This window comes from Cryptomeria japonica, chromosome 4, assembly GCF_030272615.1.
Source record: "Cryptomeria japonica chromosome 4, Sugi_1.0, whole genome shotgun sequence".
NCBI lineage: Eukaryota > Viridiplantae > Streptophyta > Pinopsida > Cupressales > Cupressaceae > Cryptomeria > Cryptomeria japonica.
This window is the reverse complement of record NC_081408.1, coordinates 138,439,031-138,456,422: the sequence shown is the minus strand read 5'-3', so window position 1 is coordinate 138,456,422 and position 17,392 is coordinate 138,439,031. Positions and strand designations below refer to the sequence as shown.

Sequence of the window (17,392 nt, the reverse complement as noted above, 5' to 3'; positions counted from 1 at the left end):
CTTTATATTAAATCAAGTTTTAGTTAATATAACTCATGTTCTCTTACTGATAACAATGGAAATGTTAGAATTTAAATTGTTCATAAAGAATAGTGGTACTATGCAATCTTCGAGTAGATTGACAACTCACTTCAATGAAATTTTGAAATCTTAGATAAACTAATTATGTAGGGATATTCCAGGGTTTATGCTATGGTATGTATAAGAAGAGAGCTTTTGAAACCCTTATCAACTGTAATTCTACTAGAATCTAATATAAGAAAGTCAAATTATTTGATAGGAATTAAGGATAATCTAATATTGTAGGCATTATAAATAAAAAACATAAATAGAATATCGTACAAATGATTATGAAATGGGTTAGAAAATAATAAGTTGAGCCTAATAAATCCTCAAATAAAAATCCACACAACAAAAAAATATTATAGGAAATGAGGAGATTATATAACTATCATGCCAAAATTAGTTGGTCTACTTCCACCAAATGACTTGCTCTCGTGGTTTAGTGAAAAATTTAAGGAAATTCCTCTTGAACTAGAAACTAAATCATTAGTAAACAAGTCCGATGAAATAGAGGCATATGAGGAAGACCTACAAATACAACATGAGGAAGCCAAAATATTGGTCTCCATGGATTTTTTATCAATATCATAATAAGAGACACAAAAGGCTAAAGCTAACTACAACCCCACAATAAGAAATAGATGTAAGATAGTTGAAATTGTCACAATTGAAGAGATCAAACCTAGTTCTCAATATTCACTAAATTTTGATTAAAAAAATATCAAAGTAGGGGGAAGTAGCCCCACTACTATAATGACGATCCTAATTTTGAATGTTATGGGCCTCATTACTTCTAACAAAAGTAATAACACATTTAATCTTGATGTTGGTACAATTATTCAACCCTCTGTGAGCATTCCTTAACATAATATGCAAATCAATTTCTATATTGGAGTGATACTTCCCACACATTTGATTAGCTTAAGAAGATTTGGACCTTATTATTTTGTGTTAGATGCTTCTCACTCCTTAACTATATTATAGTCATTTATTTCACTATTCCTCTCAAATGATTTCAATGCCATATATCTGCTTTGATTGATATTCTATGTGACACTAAGCCTAGATTCATGATATTGGATAATTTTTTTAAATATTTAAGATTCTCAAAAATTGTTTTGACGCACCATGAACCTAAGAAGACATCCTCTTCCTACAATCAGAGTGTTCCATGAGGACATATTTCTTTGAGGCATTTTGTCAAACAGTGCACGTGCATTGCCTATGTTTCCACGTTTTGGGTATCTTGGAATCATGGCACTCTGTCAAATAATTCTTCAAATCATTCTGTCAATTAGTAAACATACATTGCCGAAGCTTATGCATTTTTCATACATGTCTACCAAGGTAGCTATAGCTACAATGTCTGACAAAATTCCTTTCTAGCGTCCCATGGTGGACACCCATACTACGTTGTAAAGCTCTCATTTTTGCACGACCTGGGAAGATACTGGCAAAAGTCGCAGAGTCTGGGTTTACAACTACCAATTGCATTTGGTTGAGATTTTATGAATCCTTTTCAAGAAACACATTTCGTGCACAACCTGTTATCAAACAAGTGCCATGCTACCACATTTCTTTTAGGCATCTAGTCAAACAGTTCTTCTACCCTATCTATGCTTCCACATTCTGGATACATGTCTACGAGAGTATTACCTATTGTAAGATCTGACAACAATTGTCCTTTTGTTATGCTTAGATGGATGCCTATACTCTGTTCCAAAAGGTCGTGTCTATTCTAGCTCCAAAATAGACCTTTCGTATAGCATGTTAGTGACACGTTAATTGCAAAATCGACGGTGTAAAATGCGTGACTAACACGCATGTTAGTCAATCCGTACTGTCTTTTTAGAACCAGAATAGACGCATCCGTTTCAAAACTCCCATCTGCAGAAATCTTTGTACCTGACAAAAATCTTCGATAACAGCGGTGAAACAATGGGAGTGCCCGCTTCTTTTAATCCATCCAACGCTTTCAAACTTCTAGGCGGGAAGGTTTTAATTTCAAATGTTAACGGCGAAAATTTTTTAAAGCAAACGGACGAGAGGGAATGGACGTTAGTGAAAGAAACGGTGGAAACCAAAACTCCGTAAACAGTAACGCTGTGAACGGAAATTGTTAGCTCAAAGGTTAGAGTGGGCCCCGCACACCGAAGCAGTCAAAGCTTCGAGTGTGCCGGTTAAGCATGAGTGCTTTCCCCGCATTGAAAGGGAATCTACATGGAAATTAGAAATCGTTGGCCATGCTTCGTAGGAATGTACCTGAGTTTCAGAATGTGGAAGATGCACATATACAGCTTCAGCAACGGCTTTTAAAGCAATCTAAGCCAACGCTGGTGGTGTTAGATGATGTTTGGTCCAGAGCTAATTTGGAGAAATTACTATTTGAAGCTCCAGGGTACAAAACCCTTGTCACAACCAGAGACGGTTCTACCATCCCCAGAAAACCCTATACTCGGCTATATCAATTGCCATTGTTGAACAAAGAGGATGCTCTCTCACTTTTCTGCTTGTCAGCATTTGGACAGACATCAATTCCAAGTACGGCAGATGCAAATCTAGTCATAGAGGTATAATCTTTTCTTACCAAATATGAATAAACCCAAAGTTTCTTATCAAAATAAAATAAGAAGAACATAAGTGAAAGGAAATGATGAGGTTATTTGGGATGGTATATTGCAATTATTGGGTGTTCTCATTGTTCTGGTACTTATAGTACTCTGAAGTTGAAAGTACTTAATCAACAAAGTTATAATTCAAATTGTATAATATAAATTATAATAAATAAAAATATCACTGTTGTGATTGACAGGTGCAAGAAGAATGCAAGGGTTTACCTCTTGCTCTTAAAGTGGTAGGAAGTTCTTTGTACGGGGAACCTCATGTGGCCTGGGAGAATGCAAAGAAAAAACTTTCCCTTGAAGAATCACTATCCTCATATCACAGCGAAGGGATTTTAGATGCTTGGAAACCAGTATTGATTGCTTGGATGATGTTGGGAGGGAATGCTTCTTAGACTTGGGGTCATTTCCAGAGGACAAGAAAATTTGTGCTGATGCACTGCTGGACATTTGGGTTTATGTTCGGAAGATGGAGTGGCAGGATGCCTATATTATATTACTGGAACTTGCAAGAAGAAATCTTATGAATCTATCAAGCAATCAAGGGTAAATGTCTTTCCTTGCATATAAATTTCTATGTTCTCATTTTTTCAAACATTGGACTGACTTGGTTGTTGCAATTATCAAAACTCAAGCAACAATCTCGTATAGATGTGCCCCTGAGCTGTCCTTTTCGCAGCATGATGTGATGCGAGACTTAGCCTTGTATTTGGGATGCCAGGACAGTATAGTCCACAGAAAGAGGTTACTCATGCCCAGGAAGGAGCATTGCCTATCAGGAGAATGGGAGTTGCTTAGAGATAGACAGTTCAATGCTCAAATTGTGTCTATTCACACAGGTGGGATATTTCGCCCAAATACTTATTGACAAAATTTGCAGGCTATGTGAACTATTAACAAATATTAAGATTTCTTATGTTCTAATTCAATTGCATATGTGATTTGCCTTATGCAGGTTCTATGGCTGAGAATGAGTGGTATGAAATGAAACTTGCGGAGACACAAGGTAAATTCATGCACATTGGAGTAATTGAATGTGGACATATTTGCAAACCCATGGACATGGTCTGTTACCAACTGCCATCTGGTTGAGAAGTTGCCATATAATATCGGAAATATGAGTTCTCTAAGGATGTTAAGATTATCAGCATCACCAGGCCTGAAAGAGCTTCCGGCATCAATTGGAAAACTTGAGCAGCTGGAATTTCTAGACATTTCACTGTGCGAGGGCTTGGAAAAACTTCCTGAGGAAATAGGTCAGCTCAAGAAGTTGAAAGAGTTTGACATGAAAGAGTGTTATCATTTGAGGAGGTTGCCAGAAAGTGTTTGTGGATTAAGCTCCCTCAAACATGTTATCTGCAATGAGAATATTGGGGAAAAGTGGTTGCGAGCTAAAGCCTCTTCTATCCCTGATCTTAGAGTTGAAATTGTGGAAGCGCAATTCACTTTTCTGACCCTAACTTTTTAGTGTATTGAGTTATGAGTAGTCTGTAACTAAGCCATACGATCGTTATTATTTGTCTAGTTTATTAGGTGTTTCTAGATGTTGGACTTTCATGGGCACATGGACAATTGATGGACTCTAGTAAAGGGCATTTTTGGAGAAGTACAATTCACTTTGGATTGGCTTGAAGATTGAAATTTTCCTGAATCTGTACTTCATATAATATGGCTAAGTACCATATGGATTAAACACAAGTGTTTTATTCTATGATCGCTATATCTCCAGTGTAATTATTTTAAAGCAAAGAGCGAATCCGTGGAGTTTCCTGATAAAGCAAGTTTAGGTGAAACTTTTTGCATTCCAGAAGGCAATCCTCTGTAGCTTAAATTCCATGCCGTTACAAATTTTTCTATCAAATATTGACATTGGCATTTTTTTTATTATACATAACTAATTGAGATTAAACAAAGTCACTTGGATTTAACTTCAAATGCAACCACTCTAGATTGATTGGAGAGTGAAAATGACGTTTAATAAAAACAAGGTTTGTACTATAGTCGTAGTCTCTAACAAAGTTGGGACGTGTCTATTCTGGTTTCAAAAAGACATTATGGATTGACTAACACGAGTGTTAGTCGAACGTTTTACACCATCTATTTTGTAATTAACGGCTGCAATTGACTAACCTGTCACTAACACGCTGTACGAAAGCTCTGTTTTGAAGCTAGAATAGCTTCAGCCCCAAAGTTGCAAGCTTGCAGGGAAATATGTTCATGGCTGACAGAACCGTTGCCATCATCCGCCTCAAGAAGAGTAACTGTTGTAGAATTAGTCAACTAATTTCACACATGAAATTGCTGGGCTGGTGAGAAATGAATTGAGATATTTTCATCAGTTATAGGTACAAATTTAATTTTAAATAATTTTCTTGATTCACACAAGTTCTCGAGTCGGATTATCTACCATAGTTTCAAAAATTGTTCAACTGTTTGTTGGATAAGTAGCCAAAACAAGAAACTGAACGACAACCGCAAAAAAAATATAGTAAAATAAAATGCCAAAAAATTCTCTCTGACTTTAAAAAAACATGACAAATAGGGTTGAAAAAAAATTCAAACATTAAATAATAAAGAACATAATAAAATATAATTAAAAATATATATATATTTTTAAAGATAAAAAATAGCAATTATATTTATGTAATATTAACTAGAACTCTTATTTTAATAAAATAATATAAACTAGCAATTGCACTTTGGTGTGAAATGGGTATGCTGAAGAGGTGTGGAAGGTTAATTGGGGAAATTTTGGTCTATTTTTTGGATATATTTGTGTAGTTCATGAGGTCAATTTGTGGTCATGATGCTGTTTGTGCGACAAAGGACTTAATTGAGAGGTGATAGCTTAAAATAAACTATGCATCCACTTACAAGGACTCAATCATAACTCAAATGAAACCTTTGAATTGAGAAGATAATCAAATTTTATTAGAAACAGGCTCATGTTATATTTGCAATAGGGTAAGCATGCAAGAGAGCTTGAGATGGGGCTAGAAAGAGGTATGTATAGAAGGGTAAGAGTGTGAGAGAGATGGGTAAAGAGATAGATATATAGATAGAGAAGAAGATGGAGATATAGATGGAGTTGAAGATAGAGATGGAGATTGGGGAGAGGAAAATGGAGAGAAGGACAAAGATATGAAAGAGACAGATAGAGAGGGGAGAGGAATATCTAGTTATGGAGGAGAAAAATAAATAGTTGGAGAGAGATGAAGACATAGAAAGATAAAGATAGAGATAGGAAGATAGAGGGAGAGATATAGTGGTAGAGGGAGATAGAGATAAAGGGATAGGCGAAATATTCTCCTTGAGCAAGTTTGAATGATTTTACACGAGTTGGAATATCCTTGAGCAAGTTTGATAGATTTTGAAGACAATTTCCAGATTTTGCCTTATTCTTTTGTCATTTTAGTAGCAATAGTCCATACACAATGGATTGATCTTGCTATTGTGATTCCATGAAGTTTTAGTGGTTGATATTGTATTGCTCTGGAAGATTTTATATCTTCTCTTTGTGCAGGTTTGAGGTGTGTTTATAAATTGTCTCTTATTGTATTGGTCTCGATCTGAGTAAGGGTTTAAGAGCCCAGCCATGGTTCCAACTTGAAATCCCTTGAGTTTTGCCTAATGACCCTTGGGATTCAAGTTGTGGAACCCTTGTATAGTGTATATATGTTTTTTAATGGCTTGGAAGTTGTTGGAGAGCAACTTGCTATCATTTCCTAAGCGAGCTCTGTCATAGCCTGACTAGGAAAATGATTCTTAATTTTGTCTTTACTTGCAGGGATGAGCAGTTGTGAATGTGCCAAGTGTTTGGAATGAAAAAGTGATGTATGACAGAGTCTCAGTGAAGAGGTGGAGGTGTCACATGGTGGAGAGAGAAACAAACCCCATTGAAGAAGACTGTTAACCCCTAAACCCTCAAAAGTACCATTTTTGGGATCCATACCAATACGGATGGATAGACCGGGCAGCCTACCCTAGTGGATCCAAAAGTTTTTCCAAAAGGGTACTCAGATAAACAAAGGTATTGGTAGGTTCTTTGAAATTTTTCTATGCATTTGCCTAAAAACCGACAAGGTAGGGCTAATTGGGGCTCTAGGGTTACTAGGCCTAGAAAGCAGGAAGAAGAGGAAGTGATGGGAAAATGGTGAAAAACCAATTGAATAAACATTTGATTGGAGTTGAAACACCTATAAGACACCCCCTAGGACCCCTGCAAGTATATGTTGGAGGCTGGATGATCTAATGGTTGGATTTACTCTAGTGAATCCTAGTCATGCTTGAGAGTAACTATTGAAAACAACTTGATAGGGAGCACTCCAAGGGAGTTTGATTGCTTGAATTGTTAGAAGGACAAGTGAAGAGTGTTGGAAGCCCACTAAAAAACCTTTACATGCATGTTGATAAGGTGTAACTCTCTCGTGAGAACCTCTCCTCATCAAAGTGGTATCAGAGCAAGCTAAGATTTGGGAAGAAGCCAGTTCATGTCAGAGACTGAGTCAGTAGGCAAAAATAGTCTCAGGATGGTGACCAATGCAGAGTTAGCCAAGAAGGTAGAAGATCAAGAGGAAGAGAATAGACTCCTCTGGGTAAGACTGCAACAGTTGGAGAGAAAACTAAACGTAGTTGAAGACAAAACTGAGAAGGTGACAATTAAAATCAAAGAAGGGAAGGGTAAAGAAGTAGTAGAAGAGGATGGCACACTTGAATCGAATCCTATACTACTTGAAGAACCTTTCCTTAGAGCCATCAAAGCCTTAGGAGGGAAGTCCCTAGAAGGAATGACACTTTTTTGTGGAAAAATGAAACCAGAAGTAGTCATGGAATGGATTGAAGGATTGGAGAATCACTTTGAATGTGATGGGATTAGTGAAGAACAAAAGGTGAAGGTAGCCATATATAGATTAAGAGGAGAAACCTTGACTTGGTGGAAGTTCATCCAAGAGGAGAGACAAAAGGAGGGTAAGAACCCAATAGCCACTTGGAAAGGAATGCTAGCCAAGGTGAAAGAAGCATATATCCCCGAAGACTATGCAATTGAATTACACAAGAGGAGACAAAACTTGAGACAAAGAGAACTAGATGTGAGCAAATACACTGAGGAATTTCAGAACTTGTGTCTGAGATCTAAGGTGGTGGAAGATGAAAGAATTAAGGTAGCCAGGTACTTGAATTGCTTAAGATGGAATATACAAGAAGAGTTGAGTTTGTTGTGTCCTACTACTGTTCATAAGTGCAATCAATTGGCACTCAAGGTGGAATAGAAGAGTAAAAAGAAAAAATCGTAAAGCAATAGAGGTAGAGGTAGGGGAAGAGATGGAATAGGTCATAGAGGTAGCTATGGTGGAAAAAGTGCAGACCAAAGATCCCAACAGGAATATAAGCTGGTAGAGCAGAGTGGGGATTCCAATAGCAAGAGTAGCTATAGAGAAAGGGGGTCTAGCAACTCTAGTAGATGAAGGTCTAATGGATCAAGAAGAGGGTCCTATTTCGCCATAATGAAGTGCTACAATTGCCATCAATTTGGACACCCAGCCTATAGATGTCCTGAGAAGTCTTCTTCATCCCAAGGAGGTGAGAGGAGAGTTTGTTATATTCAAGAAGATGCAACAAATATGAAGGCATCAAAAGTGAGTTTAGATTTTGAGGTTGGAGAGAATCTCATGGTGAGAAGAGTCTTGATCAAAGAACTAGTTTAGGAGGAACCTAGCCAAAGAAGATGCTTATTTAGGATAAAGTGAAAGATTATGGGTAAAGTGTGCATAGTGGTGGTGGATTCAGGTTCCACTGATAACATAGTATCAGAAGAAGCAGTAAGTAAGCTCAACCTACAAATAATCCCACATAGTGATCCTTATAGGGTTACTTAGATAAACAAGGGGCAACATGTTCTAGTGAATGAACAAACTTGGGTGTTCACTATAGGAGGCTACAAGGATAAAATCTTGTGTGACATCTTGCTAATGGATGCTTACCACCTACTCCTAGGTAGGCCTTGGCAATTTGACCGGAAAGAAATACACCATGGGGAAAAGAATGCCTATATTTTTCAAAAAGATGGGATCACCTTTAAAATTCAGTCCATAGGAGACCAAGAAGAGGGCAGATCAAAAGGTCCCACTATGCTGCTAGTTGGTGAGAAGGAGTGCATTAACACTCTCAAGGAAGGAGAAGGAGTGGGGTTTGCACTTTTAGTGAAACTAAAAGAAGAAAGGAAGGATAAGAAAATATGCATTCCCAATGAAGTGTAGCAGATTCTAAATTAGTTTAAGGACATTTTCAGTGATGGAGCACCTGCAACCTTGCCTCCTCAATGTTCCATAAGTCACCAAAATTGACTTCATACCCGGAGCCTCATTGCCTAATAAGACAGCTTATAAAATGACACCAGAGCAAAATAAAGAGGTAGCTAAGAAAATACAAGAACTCCTGGACAATGGTCTGATAAGGAAGAGCATCAACCCATGTGCGGTTCCCACCATTTTGGCCCCAAAGAAGGGAGGTACTTGGAGACTTTGCACTGATTCTAAAGCTATCAACCGGATTACAATCAAGTATTGAGATCCCATTCCAAGAATTGAAGATTTGATGGATTGTTTAGGAGGTACTGAATACTTCACCAAGATAGACCTCAAGAGTGGTTACCACCTGTAAAGCGGAAAATCAAACCCTAGGTGTTCTCCCCCACTCCAAGGAGAGAGGAGGTCACTAGGATTGACGGTTTTCACTTAGGAGGGACTTTACATTCAAAAGAGGGGTTGAAACCCACAAGATCCAATCCCACACAATACAAGACTGGATTCTAAATGAGTTTCAAGGGTTGAGACATCAAGGATACCCTCTTTTGTAAAGAATGTAGATAGAAAGATTGAACTAGGAGTACATGTAAAGTAGGAAAGATTCACTTATAAACGGAGATAGGGACATAGGATGAAGTTGCGGACCTAGAATTAGCAGTAAAATGTCGAGATGATGCTGTTCTGCAAATTTGAGTGAAAGTTGACGGGACGATGGCGCCCGGCGTGCACACGGTCCTCCAAAAAATCCGCGAAATGAAGGGGGATCTGTTCATCTCTGCACAAGGATTCCAGATCTTCAATTACAGCCGCGTACCTGCAACCTACACACAGAAAAGAGAGGACGATTGGGGGGTTAGGGATTAGGGGTTTGCCTTTAGGTCAAACCCCGGTTTTGGAATTAACCAAGAAATGAGAATGCTGTAAATGTAAATGTTTGTAATGTAAACAAGTACTGATACCTTGTTGTAAGAATGTTTGTATTCTTACATGCGAAGGTGTAATGAATGTTGTATTTTGTATGTTGTAAGTGATCTCCTCTTCAATGGTTGAATCCTTGTCTTGAATGCAACACTTAGCCTTGAATGGGGACCTAGAATGCTCAATTGCTTGAAGGAATGCTTGAATTCTTGAATGTTTGAATGTTTGAATATCGCTTTCGCGTTTTGCTTGCATATATTTTTCCCCTTCTTTCTTGCCCCCTCAAATGGGAGGGGAAATGTAGTTTATATACTTGTCAATTAGGGTTAGAAGACTGTTTTTTCTGACCTTAGCCTGACCTAGAAGAATTATTTTCCAATTGCAAACTTAAAGACCCGATGCCTAAAAGAGACTGGGCCCAAAATAGGGCCAAGGACCAGGGCGCTGGGCGCCATGGTCCCACCTCCCGGGACAGCAGGGTGCAAGGAAGGATCAGGCCAAGGTGCAAAAAGATGCAGTTTTTGGTGTTGTAAACAGGTTTCGGGGTCTCCATTCAGGTTCAACGTTGTGCCGCCATCGTGAAGACCCAAATGCAGTCGAAATTGCAAGTGACGCAATTTTAGGATGCTACATTTAGCCCCCACTTTAGTGGGAGTATAAGCGTACGCCCATACTTCCGATAAAGTATAAGGAAACAACATTGAAAGACTTTCACCACATCAAGGAGGCAAGATACACCAAGCCCCCAGTGGACTAAAGATCTTATGACTTCGATTGACAAAGTAAAAGGGAAGATCACGAGGGAGAACCATGACTGTCAGTAGTAAGGTTCCCTCACTATGAGTCATGCAAGAAAAATATAAAAAATTTTCAAGGCAAAGCTAAGTTCGCCAAGAAATTTTCAAGTATCTTGAAGAGATATGGATGGAGTGTATGCCCCCTACGTTAAAGTGATCGCACACACCTCATTGGGGGTGATTGCTTTAAGGTAGTGATACATATAGGAAATGAGAAGGGAAAGGAGCACGTTATCACAAGGATTTAGCCCCCAAGTGTGAGATAAGTCCAAGGATAATAAACACAAACACAAAGCACGAGGTGACTTCGCTTGCCTCGAGGTCAGTATGCTGTATGATAATTCATGTATATCATATGTATGTATGCATAATTGTTCTTCATTACCCAATCAAGGAAGGTCACCTAGAAGAAGGGAACACATGTGTCTTTTGAGTCAACATGAGAGAGACCAAAAGAGATCTCAATGCTTTGCATCGTCCTCAAGTACACAACACTAAGGACAACAAATAGAAGAATGAGAATAACACATAGAAGAAGTAACAAAAAAGATCAAGAGAGGAGGAGAGAGTCTGCTATGCTAATGAACTAGTCTAGCACGTCATCCACCCCCCGATCTTGCTGATCAATATTTCGGGAAGGTAGGGAACATGCTAGAGGAGGAACATCCAACACAGCAGATGGAGCTATCACAAGATCCAAACAAGGGCTACGTTCATGTTCCAAGCCACGTTGTTCTTGTCTAGGAGCTAGGATAAGTGCTTTAGAAAATTTGTTAGATAAATGGTTATCAACATCAACATATTCATATTCACTATCAGAATGAAAAGAAGTAACATTTTCATCATGAATAACATTTTCATCTATATCATTATCAAGATTTATAAAAATAGGATCTTTAACTCGCACATGATCAAAATCATCATGCATCTTATGTTTAGGAGATTTTGGCTCAATTTCCGGCTAAGGAGAAAATGGAATAATGCTAGCTGAAGGTGTTTTTGGGGATTGCAAAGTTTGAGAAGCAGCTGCACAAGCTCTAAGACGACGCTTTCGTCGATGTTCACGTGCAGAACGATTTCGTCTAGTCTTAGTAGGAAGTTGAGAAGATTGAGGAGGAGGAATGTTCTCATCCTTATCACTTGGGTGTTTGGGTTGTGATCTCTTAGGTTGAACAATAGGAGAAGAAGAAGGTCTCTTCTCTCTATAAGAGGAAGGAGGAGGAACTGCTCCATATAAAGGAAGAATATTTGGTTTAGGAAGGAGACCACGTCCATCATGACGAGGAGGTATAGGTCTACTTTTAGAAAGTTTATTAGGAATAGACGTAGTCACATCCATAGGGATGGGTTGGGAATCTTCTTGAGGAAAGACATTAGTTTTATCTTTCAAAGGAATAACTTCCTTCTCAAGAATGATAGGAATATCAAGTTTGGGTGTTCTAGGTTCACTTAGAGATAGGATCATATCTTTTTTCCACTTTTGATAATATTTGAAAAGATGATCACTTCGCGGTGGAAGAGATTGGAATTGTTTAGGCCAAAAGTAATCAATAGGAATGCTAGAAGTTATTTCAGCTGGTTTAAAGAGGCTATGATTGACAGTAACAACTTCACCATTATGGGGAAATTTCAAACACTTGTGAATAGGAGAAGCAATAGCTTTCATGGAAGATAGCCAAGGATAGCCTAGCTTCACACGAAATTATTCAGATGATGGAATAATAGCAAAGACCACATCAAGGGATTTATTATGGACCTCAATAGGTAATGTAATAGAACCAATTGCAGGAGAAGAAAATGCATCAAATAATTTCACAACCACATTTGTTTCGTCATAGATCACTTGATTCAATTGCAAAGTAAAAATAAATTCTTCAGTAATGACATTAACCATACAAGAAGGATCAATAAGCACTCCACGGCAAGGTATATTCTTGACTTTTGCAACTATATATAAAGGACCATCAAGTGCCCTGATAGTTTCACTGGAATCAAAGGTGATGGAAGGTTCTTTAGGGATTTTCTGCTGCTCTACAAAGTTAATCACATTCGGAGTCAGAGACACAAGATCATCAGGTGAGACAAAGGAATCACTAGTATCAATCACATTAGAGGTATGAGAAGGTAATGGATCAGTAAAAATCTTAAGATTTTGGTTAGGAGGAGCTACAGATGTGTTGCCTTTATCATTCACTCCTGAAACAGAGATAGTATTATTATCAATCAAATCTTGAATTTTACCCTTTAAAGCAAAACATTTTTCAGTATCATGCCCAGGTTGACGATGAAATTGACAAAAAGATTTGTTATCAAAATAGGGTGAATTAATCTTTGCAGGATCTATCTGCTTTATAGGAGGAAGAGTAAGCACATTTTGTTCCAATAACTTATTCATAATACTATGCAATGATTCATTCAAAGGAGTAAACTTTCTTTCTTTCTTGAAAAACTTAGAAATAGGAGGCACACCTGATGCTGCATTCACATTGTTGTTGATGATGTTTTCATTGAATTTAATAGACTCTCTGTTCGGTTTAAACTTCCCAAATGGTTGTTGACTACTATCACCCTTATCACTCAGAGCCATAGGATTTGCTTGTTCCATTTGACTCACAGTCAGTTGATAATTGTGAAGAGTTGCACACAACTGTTGGAAAGAAGTAAACTTAGAAAACAGAAGTTTTTCTCTAATATCTTTTTGTAAATTAGAAATAAAGATTCTTTGAATATCATTGTCAGGTACTGGAAAAGAAATTTGAGCATACAAATTCTTATATCTACCAATGAAATTAGTCACTTTTTCTTTAACACCTTGTTTACAATGCATTAAATCAATCAAAGTAACTTTAGGACTTGTATTGTTTTGAAATTGTTGAATAAAAGCATTTGCAAGTTGTTGGAAAGAAGTAATAGAATAGGAAGGCAATGAGCAATACCATTGTAGAGCCTTGTCTCTTAATGTTCTAGTAAATAGTTTTGCAAGCAACCTTTGGTCATGAGCAAAATCAGTACATATTGTTTGAAAAGTCTTAACATGTGTTAGAGGATCACCTTTACCATTATAAAGCTCCAACTGCGGGATTTCAACATGCTTAGGGGGAATAGCTCGAACAATGTCAAGAGAAAGTGGGCTCGCAACATCAAATGTGGGCACACTAAACTTAGATTGATTCATAGAGGCAATTTGTTGCTATAAAGAAGAGACAGTTTGTGCAAGATTGTTAATGGTCGCTTTAGTCGAAGAGTTCATATTAGACGTGTTAGATTGTGATGGAGGTATTATGTTATTGAAAGAAGGTATTGATTGAGAGTAAGGTGGTGGGACACTATGATAGTTAGTCATAGGAGATGATTGGAAAGGAGGAACACTACAAGGAGGAATGGAATGGTTAAATGAATTGCCCCCTTGCACCAGGTTCATTTGTGGAGATGTAATAGGGACACTCATTGAAGGAATGAATGAAGAAGTCAGATTGAATGAAGGAAGAGGGTTAATTGAAGAAGAAGGATTGCCCCCATGACTGGTGATCATAGGGGGAATGTCTTGTATTGAAGTAGTCATTATGTTTGATGTAAAGGTAGGTATACTAGCAATAGAAGTCGTCAAAGGGATAGAATGATTGACTTGAGTAGGAGGTTGTGTATAACCTAAAGTTTCAGCACAACTCTTCATAGGCATCACATTCGAATCCACAATGTGTGCAATACTACGCAAAATATCAATTCCATTCTTATCATTTTGAACCATACGTTTTAGACCCTCAATTAAGGGAAGAGCTTGACTATCAGGGTATTCTTGAGACATCCATTGTCGAAAATCATCAAATTGGTTATCCAATTTTGAAAGTTGTTCTACAGAAACCTCATGGAGAGCTTCTTCATCATTAAGAGGATTAGATGAATTACCCGTGTCCTCATTAAAAAGGCCATTCAAATTAGGTTCCATCTCCTCGGTAATTAAACCTTGGAAAGACTTAATTCTAAGGCTTCATCTAACGAGAATAGTGTAAGTAGGGCTTATTGTTGTAAAACTCATGCACTAAAGAGAGAGAGAAGATTTTGAATTTAAAGGTAGCAAATTTCAATAAAATCAGCCAACCTCCTAGATTTAAGCTGTTAAATGCAATCAGGACAATCTCCCGAAATTTCAGAAAAAAATGTCCGGGACCGTGGCAAACAGAGTGCACACGGTCTTCGCAACTTTTTTCGAAATTTTCAGGGATGAAAGTTATGATGATTTTAAAGCCAATCTGAAAAAATTGAGTGATTTTATGATTTGTAGATAGGCTAAATTAAAGTTGCAATCTCAAAATTGAACCCTACCAAGATTGTTGAAAAATGCAAAATTTGAATTTTGAAAAAGAGAGGGAAACTAAAATTTTGAATTTTATGATTTTATAGGGAATACTGAAAGCAATGCAAGTTTTGAAATTTAAAAATTGACTCAATTTCATGCAAAATTCAATTTTGAAAGTGGAAATCAAGGTCGTTGCAATTAAACATTTAATTTCAGAAGTCACAAATTGCAAAAATTTGAATAAAGCACTGAAATTTCGAATGAATGCCCACACACTTTTCAGATTTAGGACAGTAAGGAATACAATTTTGACACGAATTTCAATTTCAATAATTTTTGAATGATTAGAAGCCTTAATCCAAGCAATCACTAGACCAACTTTGACTTTAATTTTGAAAGTGTTAGAATTAATGAAATCAACCAAAATTCTTGATTTTAGTAGAAAAATACAGTAAGATCTAGCTCCCAAAATTTCGAAAAAAATGTCGGGGACAATGGAGCTCGGGGTGCACACAGTCCTCGCAACTTTTTTCCAAATTTTCAAGGATGAGAGATATTATGATTTTGTTGCGGAATCTAAAGTTACAGCCGATTTGGAGGTGTTTTGATCAGTGAAATCATTAGTCAAAGGCTGAATCAAGAGGGTTTTAAAAATTAGGGTTTTGACACTTAACCACTTAATTTTCAAAATTAAAGCACAAATATGATTTGACAATTTGCAGTAGGAGGGCAGATCTGAAACAAGCATTAACAATTAAACATTTCACAAGCTCAATTACTAAAGAGAAAATTTAGGGTTTTTATGCAATTAACCTCTAAAATTTGCAAAAGATCAAACATGGAAATGTAATTAAGGAAGCCAATTTTTTTTTTTTTCAGATCTAACCATGAATAATCAGAATTAGGATGTTCATGTCAAGTTCACCAAAATGTAAAGCAGAAAATCGAACCCTAGGTGTTCTCCCCCACTCCAAGGAGAGAGGAGGTCACTAGGATTGACAGTTTTCACTTAGGAGGGACTTTACATTCAAAAGAGGGGTTGAAACCCACAAGATCCAATCCCACACAATGCAAGACTGGATTCTAAATGAGTTTCAAGGGTTGAGACATCAAGGATACCCTCTTTTGTAAAGAATGTAGATAGAAAGATTGAACTAGGAGTACATGTAAAGTAGGAAAGATTCGCTTAAACGGAGATAGGGACATAGGATGAAGCTGCAGACCTATAATTAGCAGTAAAATGTTGAGATGATGCTGTTTTGCAAATTCGAGTGAAAGTTGACGAGACGATGGCACCCGACATGCACACGGTCCTCCGAAAAATCCACGAAACGAAGGGGGATCTGTTCGTCTCTGCACAAGGATTCCAGATCTTCAATTACAGCCGCATACCTACAACCTACACACAGAAAAGAGAGGACGATTGGGGGGTTAGGGATTAGGGGTTTGCCTTTAGGTCAAACCCCAGTTTTGGAATTAACCAAGAAATGAGAATGCTGTAAATGTAAATGTTTGTAATGTAAACAAGTACTAATACCTTGTTGTAAGAATGTTTGTATTCTTACATGCGAAGGTGTAATGAATGTTGTATTTTGTATGTTGTAAGTGATCTCCTCTTCAATGGTTGAATCCTTGTCTTGAATGCAACACTTAGCCTTGAATGGAGACCTAGAATGCTCAATTGCTTGAAGGAATGCTTGAATGCTTGAATGTTTGAATGTTTGAATATCACTTCCGCCTTTTGCTTGCATATATTTTTCCCCTTCTTTCTTGCCCCCTCAAATGGGAGGGGAAATGTAGTTTATATACTTGTCAATTAGGGTTAGAAGACTGATTTTTCCGACCTTAGGCTGACCTAGAAGAATTATTTTCCAATTGCAAACTTAAAGACTCGATGCCCAAAAGAGACCGGGCCCAAAATAGGGCCAGGGACCAGGGCGCTAGGTGCCATGGTCCCACCTCCCGGGACAGCAGGGTGCAAGGAAGGATCAGGCCAAGGTGCAAAAAGATGCAGTTTTTGGTGTTGTAAACAGGTTTCAGGGTCTCCATTCAGGTTCAACGTTGCACCGCCATCGTGAAGACCCAAATGCAGTTGAAATTGCAAGTGACGCAATTTTAGGATGCTACACCACCAAATCAGAATCAAGGAGGGAGATGAATGGAAGCAAACATTCAAAACCACAGAAGGATTTTATGAATGGCTTGTTATTGCATTTGGATTCACAAATGCCCCTAGCACTTTCATGAGATTCGTGAATAAAGTACTCAAGGATTATATTGGTAAATTTGTTGTTGTTTACTTAGATGACATCTTGATTTTTAGAAATTTTAAAGATGAACATCTTAAGCATATAGAGATTGTATTGAAGAAATTATGTGATGAGCAACTAA

At 37.6% G+C, this 17,392-nt stretch overlaps 1 pseudogene; it reads left to right on the top strand.

The window, feature by feature from the left end:
• Positions 1-2,306: 2,306 nt before the first annotated feature.
• Positions 2,307-4,152, top strand: LOC131042734 (probable disease resistance protein At4g33300; annotated as a pseudogene).
• The last annotated feature ends 13,240 nt before the right edge of the window (positions 4,153-17,392 follow it).